The sequence below is a fragment of the Theobroma cacao genome, chromosome 10, assembly GCF_053813885.1.
Source record: "Theobroma cacao isolate CCN51 chromosome 10, ASM5381388v1, whole genome shotgun sequence".
NCBI classification, from domain to species: domain Eukaryota; kingdom Viridiplantae; phylum Streptophyta; class Magnoliopsida; order Malvales; family Malvaceae; genus Theobroma; species Theobroma cacao.
The window spans coordinates 4,347,574-4,359,215 of NC_142648.1; the positions used below are offsets into that span (position 1 = coordinate 4,347,574).

Here is an 11,642-nt window from a genome sequence, read left to right on the forward strand (position 1 = left end):
ATTTGATCCGATTTTATTCTTTACTTCCTGGGAGGCTCAAACGGAAATCATTTGAACTGGAGTCCTTTCTTAAGGTGGTAGGATTGTATTTTATATTGAAAATATTGGAAAAATGGATGTCACTCAAGTGTGAAATCATGAGATATTAATGTATTAAAAAGTTGTCAATTTGATATAGGAGATTATTGACTCCCGTGATTGCCATTTTCTCTTACTTGAAGAAACTATGGGAAAAAAACAAATACTTTGAGTTTGTTTATGTTCTCACGAAACATTAATTGTAGACCTTGTTGAGTTGTCTCTTAATGTCGGAGAAGAATATTAAAATAACAAGAGTTTATAGCTCTAATAATTATAATAATAATAGCTATAACACAAATTATAAATTTATATATATTTTATATAAAGATGAGCAAACTTTATATTAGTCCAGTCTTGTGTTGATTTTGTTTAGTTTGTTTATCTATTTTTTTAGAGATTGTTGTAAGTATATATATATACATACATGTATACATGTATGTATAATATAAAAAATTTTATATATAATTTTTAGAAATTAATATCTTATATAAAAAATTAATTAATGAGAAATTTTTTTAAAAATTTAATTAAAAACGAATTAACAATAATATCGAAACCACTATAAACAATGATAATTAGTAATTATTCTTAAGACAACAAAAGACGACCTTTACATATAAGGTGTTTTTAGAGATTTTTGTGGTGTGTCAAGTGAAGATTGTAATTTCGTAAATCGTAATGAGTTTATAATCTAGTAGAGTATGATAATAAATTCGAATTGGTATTTATATAATTTATTATTTAATTATATATAAAATAAATTTTTAAAAAACAATTATTCTTGATAAAAACACAACCAAGAAGTTGATCGATGGAATATATATGAAAAATGTTTGAGGGTTTGATTTGCCTATGGAATCGTGAGAGGTTAGATTTTTTTTTCCTTCAGTTTTTATTATATAATATAGAAGATTCTTATTAATGTCTCCTGGGATGTACAAATTAAGGTGGCTAAACCTTTGTTAAAAGGCTAAAGCAAAATTAAAGAGAAAATATATAGGAAACGTTGCTTTCAAAAAATATATATAAAAAAATAACTAATCTGCTGGTCTTAATATGATCTACGCTGTACTACTGTTAACCCAAAATCATTAAATTATTGACAAAATCAGATCCACCCTTTATAAGAAGATCGAGTTTGATGCTTATCAAAAAAAGAAATCGAGTTTGACACGCATATGCCCAATAATTAAATTAAATTAAATTAATAAATAACTACAATTAGTCTTTTAAATGTTGCAAGTTCCTTCAAACTCATGATCGATATCTAGAATTTATTTGTAATATGATTTTTTTTTATAAAAAAAAAAACGATTGCTTTGTTCTTAAGAATATGATTGTGGAGAGATATGGGAGGTCCGAGGCTACTTTGTTTCACATTGTGACGAATTTTCTCCCTTGGCCAACTAATCTTGATTCTATATTCCCCAATAAACCAACTAGTCTTCGTTGAATGGAACTTGATAGAGAAATATTATTTACAACTTAATATATATAGTGGACGGATACATCATGGCCAACACTACAATAAAATGGACCATTTATATATATATATATATATATATATATATATATGTATATGCACATCCATTTAAAGTCACAATAACTATCGAGTCCTAAGGGATGGCATTAGAGCATGCCGATAGGTGGGAGCTATCTCCCATTATACAAGTGCACCCACGAACTTGAACTATAATTAATGGACCACTCTCCCCAGCTTCTATATATCTTGCCCCATTACTTCAAATGGTAGGGCTCATGCATAATAATTAGCAATTTGAACCGTAAACTTACTTTCTCTCAACCATGTCAAGTAATGTTATCGGTTATCTCGATAAGTCAATTGATTACAGGTTGAGCGATTCATATTTTCCTATCAATTTTAATAGAAATAATGGATGTTGAGTGGATTGGACGCGGGATTATATGATTCATAAATGTTCTTTTCATCATCATAAGTAGAGTTTGGTCATGTGGTCCTATGTTCTCTTTTCTGACATCAAAAGAAAAGTCAAGGAAGTGACAGGCTCAATTTTTAATTTTCTTTTTTATTATATATATAAAATTTGATATATATATATATATATATTGTATGATTGCTTTTATAAGTACCCTTTAATCATCTTTTATATAAAATTTTAAATTTGTGACATGCAACCCCTTTCAAAATGAATTTGTGATCATAAGATATAGCAAAACTTACAGTAATTTGTTTTTCTTTTCCGACATGATCACAACACAAGTTAGAATATTTACAATGCAATATCATTGGGGTTTTGATTTGCTTATGAAATTGTGAGATAACCAGGTTTTTCTCTCTTTTTCCATTGAAGGTTGTTGATATTTTCTTCTTCTCGCACCATATAATTACCATGATCATACATTCAATTTTATTATTGTTTATTTAAACAAAGAATTCTTCTTGGCATTTTGAGTGGTTTATTACAAAAGTTAATTAGGTCCCCTTGTGCATGCATGTTGAAATCTTTGCCATAAACATTAATTAGTGATTGCCAATTGATCCACGTACATTGTATTCCAGCCGGCTAGAAGCCCAATTAATGAAATTATTTAAAGTTCAACCTAGGCTAGTAGGAACCATAGGAAAATATTTCAAATAATTATTTTTTTCTTTTTATAAATTTAAAATTATGTTTTTTTTACCGAGAAATTTAAAATTGATTAATATGATTTTTTATTAATACTAATTAGAGCCCAAACCTATTTTTTTTTGGTTAAAATTTTCAAAACTAAGGGGTAGTTAACTTTCAATCCTCTTATAAATCTCACTTCATTTATATATTTTAAAATTCAAAGTCAAAGTATTGGAATTAAAATCTCAGCTTTTAATCAATGAGATATTGCTTCGAAAATTTTATTTTATCAATTTTGTTGAATGAGTGTTTAACTTTCATGAGTAGAGTCAATTAAAACACCTTTAATGTATTTAAATGTAGCTACACTTTTAAAAGTCAAATTCAAAGAGTGTAAAGTCCAATATATAATCAATTAGAAAAAATTTTGTAAGAGCTGATGTTGAGGTTTTAACCTTGACCTACCTATGTCATGAGTTTATATTTTTAATAAGTTTAAAATTCATCTCATCTTTTACTCACGTAAGATTTATGATCTTCTATTTCACTTAATTATACAACACCTTTACAGCATTAGCTCTTTCACTACTAATAAAGAAGATGAACCTACGTTTGTTTGGATCTAATTCGACTTTGATAACTCTTAATGAAGAGTTAAGTCGATTTTGATATCACTTGTTACGAATTTATTTTTTTAACTTAAAATACATGCCTATCAAGTGAAGGAAGACCCTTAATAATAAGTTCAAAATCCATTTTATTTTTTACTAAGGTGAAATCCTTTTTATTGATGTAAAATCTATAACACATACATCTCTATTTTTTAACATATGAAAAAGAGTAAAAAAGAACGCTAGATATCAAAATGAGCAAGCCAACCATTTAAAAAAATTCCATCTTTTTAAAAATGGGCCTAAAGATTTGAACCCATTTGGATTCATCATGTTGTTGAAAATTTCAGTTGAGAGGGATTATTTGTTAGGCTTTCAATTCCAATGATATCATATTTTTAATCTAAAAAATAAAAAAAAACAATTTTAGTTAAATTAAAACTTTTTATGTAATTCTTTTGTTTATGAAATTAAATTTTTTATTTTTTATTTTTGAGGATCTATAATTTTTTTTTTAGAATTGAGAGAAGGAGGATTTGAACCTTGTTATTTAAACAAAAAAATTATACATCAATCAATAAATCAAATACTTGATGTGATTTACAAACCTTTTTAAGTATCCATTCTTTAAATTTGATAAAGAAGACTTAAAGCTCAATTTTTGAATATGAGATACATGCATAATCTACAATTAAACCAAATATTCAATCATGCTTTTGACAACCACATTAAGGATAAGGTTATTTGAAGATCAACCCAGTAGGAAGTAGGAAGCATAAGAAATGTATATTCAAAAGCCAATATTTGCCTTTTCATATATTCTAGAATGTTTGACCAAGAGTTTTCAAGAGTCTATACATAATTCTGTCCAAATTGTTGGTTAAGTGTTTAAGCTTTCTAAGTTAAATTCTCGTCGTATTGTTTTCCTCTTATACTTAAATTAAGTAATGTTTTACTAAAGATTAATATTCATAAGGGAGGTCATGGGAGTTTAATTAGTATAGATAATTTATGTATATTTCTTTTAAAATGAAAGAGGGAAACGAGCGCTAGTCAACAAAAATAGCTATGCTTTGATTTTTTTTTTTTTTTAAATTTAAATATTTGACTCAAAGATATGCACACGTATCTTCTCGATAAAAATTTGAATCTGAATTCTTTTTTTCTATTTGAAAGCTACTTTTAATTATTCAAATTGGGGCTCAAGAGTCAAGCTGTCAATGCATTTGGGTTCAGTCAGTCTTTAGGAAAGAAAGATTTTGTTTAAGCCAACCTTATATTAATTTTATTTAATTTATTTACCAAATTTTTTAGAAATCGTCATAAGTTATATATATATATATGCATGCGTGTTTGTATAGCATAAAAAGCTTTGTTTATGACTTTTAGAAACCTAATCTTATATAAAAAGTTAATGGGCAAAACTCTAAAAAAAATTAATTAAAAATAATGAACAATAATACCAAAATCACAATAAACAACAATAATTAGCAATTATTCTTGAGACAACAGAGGATCATTTTTTTAAAAAATAAAATATATGTGATTAAAAATTTATTAAAAACATGCTATCAATTAAAAATTTTTATTAAAAAAATATAAAAATATATTAAATTTATATTTTTATGCATAAAGGTAATTTTAAAAATTAATATTACATTCACAATAATCTGTTTGTAAATCAAACACTGTAATATTATTTTTGTAATATTTAAACCTAACACTTTCTTAATGTACCAAATATTATAATATTATTTCTTAAGAATCATATTTCCTGTCATGTGATTAAATTATAAAATACCAAATGTAATCTTAATTTTTTTTAAGGTGTCAGGCTTGCTTGTTTAATAATAAGGAAGAACAAAAAATTTGAGGCCTCTGCTGAGTCCCATAAAGTCTTTTTTTGGGCTCTCATTTCGTGTTAATGAAACCAAGTCAACAAGTTAGTTTTAAAGCCCATAATAACAAGATCACATGGGAAACCCTAAAAATTTCCCAAACATCACCCTTTATAAGAGAACAATACGGCTATCTGCTTAGGCGAACAAAGCAGCAGCTGCTGCTGGTGGTGGTGGTGGTGGTGGTGGGAAGAAGGTAAAAGTGTTCATCATTGGTTTCGTTCATTCACTGAAACATTTTCCTTTTCTTTTGTTTCTGGGTTTGAAGGTGGGCAATTAGCCAGTCACATACTTTAAATTGTTTTGCTTGTGTGAATGGTCAGTATCCCACCCACATCAGCTCTTTTGGTTTTGGCTTTTCGATTTGGTGAAACTGAAACTCTGGGTTTTCACTCTTTAGGTCATTAACTACATCATTACATGAAAAAAATGTTGATGGCGTCATATACTGATTACCATCACTCTTTATTCAAACTGTGAGTGGTTGTGTATGAGCTGACGCTATAGCTTTTCTTACCCTTTCTGCACTTCTGGAAGCCTTCGGCTTCTTCACTGCAGATAAGGGGAAATTTCTTTCTCCGTGGGACACTGCATGTATTAGAGCATGCCGATGGCTAGGAGCTATCAACGCATTTGATTTTTGTTTATTAAAAAAAAATTTAAACATTTGATTCAATGATATACACACGTATCTTCCCTATAATAACTCAGATTGAGATTCTCTTTTTCTCAGTGAAAGGTAGTTTCTATTTTTCCGAATGGACCTGTAAAGTCAAGATATTAAGGCATTTGGATTCTCATGAGGTTGTGTTGAATGTTAAAAGCTTAGCCTCAGTCAGCTCAGCTCTTCAGAATGAAAGATTTTGATTCAGTCTAATTTGGGCGGCTTTAAAACCCAGAAAATATCTTGCTTATCCCTTCCTTGCTCGCTGTATAATGTCTAATCATAAACCCATCTTGGTTCATCACTATTGTGTTGGAAACTTAAGATAGGAAAGATTAAAAGTCTAAATTAGGCCTAGCCCCTCTGTTTGTAATTACTTGATGTGTATTCTATAATCCATCTTTCTACGTATAAATCTCTGCCTGACACCTCTAAGAATATGAATATATTCATTCTTAATCACAGCTGTTTTATGTTGAAAATTTCTAACATATTTGATGAGGTGAGAAGGATGATTTGAGAGCACTATAACAATGCTTTTAATTACTTCACCTTGGAATCCTAAACAACATAAACGAATTAACAGAGAAGATAGACCCCTTAAAAGTTAAAAAACATCGAGTCAGCCGTCAAGGATATAATAAGAGATAATCACCAATAATTTTCCGGAAATATTACTCCCTGATCAAGCATGGAAAGCCCTGACATTCTTCCACCTGACAAAGTTGTCATCCATGGATTGGCATTCTAATGGATGAACTATGCACTTGGATATTTCAACAAGGGTGAAATCCCTGGCGCTATCTTGGTTATCCTCCCTTGCATCTGAGCCTACTTCACCGTTCGCTTTGTCATTGAACTTCTCCAAGATATTGTCAAAGAACTTGGATGTATGTTCGGCGACAACACCGGAAAACCATCCAATATAAGCTGAACTTTCGTCACTGAATTCGCAGGAATCAACATTGGAATCAAGTCAAAGCTACTAGTTTCTGTCAGACAGCAAATGAACCACTCTTTTCCATTTATGATTTCAAAGCAATATACTTATTACTTTTCTTTGGTTGTTTACACATTGTATGAAGTATTATTTCTCGCATCCAATTGTTCTATAAACTTTTGATGTTGGATTTATAGTTGGCCTGTGAATTACCTAATAGATTTTAATATGCATCAAAATCGTTACTCTTCTTGCGACCACAATCATATCCTTGTATTTTTATCCCTTTTTTAAGTGAAAAATTTGATTATTTCGAACAAATATCTCTTTGTATTTTTATCCCTGTTTTAAGTGAAAAATTCGATTATTTCGAGCAAATATCTCTTCAAACAAAATGGTATTTTTCTTTTCACGATTCATTCTATGTTTCTTGCCAATTTGCTTACATATATTTTCGTGTTTCTTAAAAAAATCAATTGAAAAATATATATAATAAAAAGATATTTGAACATATAAAGAGGCATGGACCATGGTTGCTTTTCTACTGTGTTATAGAAAGTTACAAAAATATCAAAAGAGAGAAATCATGCACAATTGTTCTTGAATTGAATGATATAACAGTTAATGCATTTTGATTCTATTGCCTTTTACTACACATGTGTCGAACATTGATAATTTAATGCATGGATATCATAATTATAATATAAAAATAATAAATTTTTGAATCACGATTTCATCAAATCTCAATTATTTAACATTAAGAATAAGAAATATATGCATATAAAAAAACTGTATTGTCATGAAAAATATTAAAATTAAATAAACTCTATATCTAAAATAAAATTTATTTATAGGAAACTTATAGTATACTAATTAATAAATTTTGAGATCATAAAAGTAGAAAAAAAAACACATGAATTTTGAAATATATCTTTTCAGCAATCAATAATTACTCAATTAGTTACATATATATTTTTTCAAAGGCAAAGCGAAATATATTAATTCCAGCAGAAATACACAACGCTGGTACAAGTCTCTAGTCAAACAACAATGGTAGAAGACTTGTTGCAACAGAATACATTCAGTCTGGACTAACTTGCACTTCCAGAATTCACTGTTCACAACAAAAGACTTATATATATATAAGTAACGATAGTTATGCAAGCATTATTAACAGAAGCCCCCTGCTTGAGGGTGGGGCTTTGATATGAACATAATGGAGTTGTCACTATTCCTATATTTTTCCATTTTGTTTCAGAACAGGCTTTAGATTGTCTGCTTGCTTTATTGTGCTGCGGTAGAAGGGAATTAGTAAGGTTCTTATGGCTATTGAGATATTAGTCCAAGCCAATGTTTGAATAATTGGTAATCATTGGATGAAGAACACCATCAACATTTGTGATAAACCTTTATTATATCCATCAAACATTACAAATCAAGCATCAATCAGTCACAAACAATTAAAATAGGACAGTCTTGTCATGCTTATCATCAGAGGGAACTGAAAAAAAGAGAAGCTACCATGGGAGAATGGTGAGGTTGTATTCTTTTAGCATGAAATTGGATGTGCGTTTAAACGATGAGGCCACATGCAAGTGGAGTTTGTCTGCCAGCGATAGTAGGCTTGACATTAGAACACTGGGAAGTAGCAGGGCCTTCTGTTCCAATGTAAGAAAGATTAATGTCTCCAATCTCCACATTTTCACATGGGATGCCGCTGCTACATGCAAGTTTAACCGCAACTTGTGTTGCTGAAGTTCCCCTGATGTTCTTGAAGCTAACATTGCTGATCTTAACACGCGATGGAGCCTGAAATATGGGAAAAAAAAAAAATACAAATTAACAACCATAGACATGTTTGAACTATTCCGTATCAATATCATGAAATGATAATGTACTAATAGGTAGACATACCTTTAGGTTGCACTTATTACTAGGGCAGTATTCTTGATCGATGAGAACAGGATTGCTGACATTAACCATAACAATGTCCTCAAAATGCATATCGGATGCAATGCCTTCCAAAGAAGCTGGCCAAGTTTTCACCCTTACTCCATTCGATGTATTAATAAGAGCGCAATTCACAACATTGATGCCAAAAACTGGTTCATCCTTGTATTTTCCAAGACTTCCGACGCTGATGCCATGGCCTGGTCCGCATGTTACTCTAGTTATGGTAATGTTCTGGCTACCACCGCCAAGAGAGATACAGTCATCACCGGTTGAGATTCTTGAATCAGTAATGTTAATCCCACTCGAACGTCCGATATGAATTCCATCAGTGTTGGGACTTTGATCAGGTGCATTGATGGTGATATTTGCAAAAGTAAGGTTTTTGCAACCCAACAGGTTAATGTGAAACTGTTTGCTATCCACAGAGGTTATGTCCCTCACTAATCCATTGGTGACGAAGTTGAATCTTATATTCTGTAAAATTGTGAAGCAACAATTTATTTTATCAATGGCATATATACAATGATTAAAATTGTGAAGCAACAATTTACTGTTTGGTTAGCAATAAAACGATGAAGAGTTTTAAAATGCTTACAATGGGAAGTTTGTTGCACTTTTTACTTTGTTTGCAATCATTTTGTGCCCAAGCAGCATATCCACCTTGGCCATCAAAGGTTCCAGCCCCAGATAATGTGAAGTGATCGATTCGTTGGAAAGTAACCCAACTAGGCACATTGTTGAATTTGCTAGGATCTGCGGGGGCCTTCAAGTTTCCTCTAACTTGAACCTCCACAGGAGCTTTACAAGGGCCTGCCAGAGTCACCTGGCTCAACATATATTCCCCCTCTGGAATCACTACTTTACTAGGACTAACCAGTGCGCAGGCCTCTCTCCAAGCAGCCATCAATGCTTGACTGATATCTGTTTTTCCACCTGCCTTTGCACCAAAATTCATCACATCAAAAACACCATTGTTGGGTTGTGCTTTAGCATTTGATGCTAAAAGAAATAACAAAGATAGAGCTAGCACATTCAGTTCCACTGCCATCTTTCTTTCTGCTTTTTATTTCCTTTCTTTTCTTTAAAATATATGTTAGAAACAATGTTGTGATTCCTTCTTAGTTTTGAAGCTGCATTTATAGTGCAATTCAAAAGCTTAATACCACTTGCAATCCCAACCAATCATTGGCTAATTTAATCGAATGTTTGGTTAAGGTTGCCAGCTCTTCAAACGTCTTTCCTATAACCTCTTTCTTTAGTTACAACTTAATCATAATATGCTCTTATGTTACTTGGCATTGGCATGAAAAAACATTCATAAAAAATAACAATATTGTTTTCCACTTTGCTAATTTTGTAGAGATAGTGGGGAGAAACTTAGAGCAAACGATTTTTATTTAGTCTATTTTAAGAAAAATGACATCAAATTTAGCCTATTTGCCAACTAAGAAAATACGCCTAGGAAATAAACCGTCTTGTTTCTATATAAACTTTCGTTCTTGCTCTGCAACCACCCCAAGTTAATTCGAATTAACTGCTCTATTTTCTTGATTCATACGGAGACCAGTTTTTGTAACCTATCGAATTTACATGAGCACCAAAAAAAAAAAACTAATTCCATTATTCATCTTCCTCAAGATACAATATTTGCTTTTTAAATTTGGTGACGAAGAAGGTTTTATTTCATTTCAACAATGATTGCTGCAAGTGGAACAATAAGGGAATTGATTTTTAATTTTTGTGAAATTAGACCAGATTGATGTCAACAAAGAAAATGACAAAATGATTCTTCATCGGAATATAAGATAAGTTTTCTTTCTTTACTTGATATGTGTGATATTGTAGGTGATATACATGAAAAACTTATGTTCGTTGAAAAGAAGAATTTTGTTGTATTCATATATGATTGTGATATGAATGAAGTTATTGTTGTGTCTTTTATAATTGATAAACTTTCCTCTTCATGGAGAGACACTAAGAAATTTCTAAAGTATAAGAAAGTAAATGCCTCTCAAAGATTTTGGTAATCATTTTCGAATAGAAGAAAATTGTTGCAACCAAGATGAAGTCACAAACAAGATGACAAGAATAAAGATCCTAGAGTAAAACATCTTGAGTTGGAAAAAATCCATGAGATAGAAGACAAACCATCAAGGTTCATGTGATAGGTGAGCATGTGGCATTCCTATTATACATTAAAGTATAATGATGCCAATTTATAAATACCATCAAGGTCTATTTGATGGAAAACACAAGGTGTGGGCATATGGCACTCCTATTATACATGAAAATATAATGGAGCCAATATGTAAATTCAACATTTTGGTATATGGTGTATTCTTATTTTCTCATCGAAGCTATAATGGTGCAAAATAGATATTCAATATTTTGGACATGACATTCCTATTGTGCAATAAAAGCACAATGATACTTATGTGAACATATACCTTGATGTGTTATTTGACATTTTGATTGTACATTAAGGTACAATGTTGTCAATTGAGAAAGAAATGAATGTGTATAAAACCCTTGTATGTATTAAAACAAGTGTCTAGACAATGGCATCAAAAGTTTGATGAGATTGTGCTAGCTAATGGCTATAAGATAAATCAATCTGACAAGTATGTCTGTAGTAAATTCCATAATGATAAAGGTGTCATCATTTTGCCTATATGTGGATGACATGATAATATATGGTACTGATTTGGAACAAGTGGAGGACACAAAAAGGTTTTTGTCAAAGAAGTTTGACATGAAAGATAAGAGTGTGGCAAAGGTTATTCTTAGTATAAACATAATGAGAGACAATGATAGTATAACATTGTCTCAATATCATTACATTCAAAAGATTGTAATGAATGATGATAAGTCAAATTGTAGGTCAATGTTTACATCTTATGA

The 11,642-nt window shown here is 30.5% G+C and overlaps 1 pseudogene; it reads right to left on the reverse strand.

Moving 5' to 3' along the window:
• Window positions 1-8,360: 8,360 nt before the first annotated feature.
• On the reverse strand, window positions 8,361-9,789 carry LOC18586417 (exopolygalacturonase pseudogene; annotated as a pseudogene).
• Between the last annotated feature and the right edge of the window lie 1,853 nt (window positions 9,790-11,642).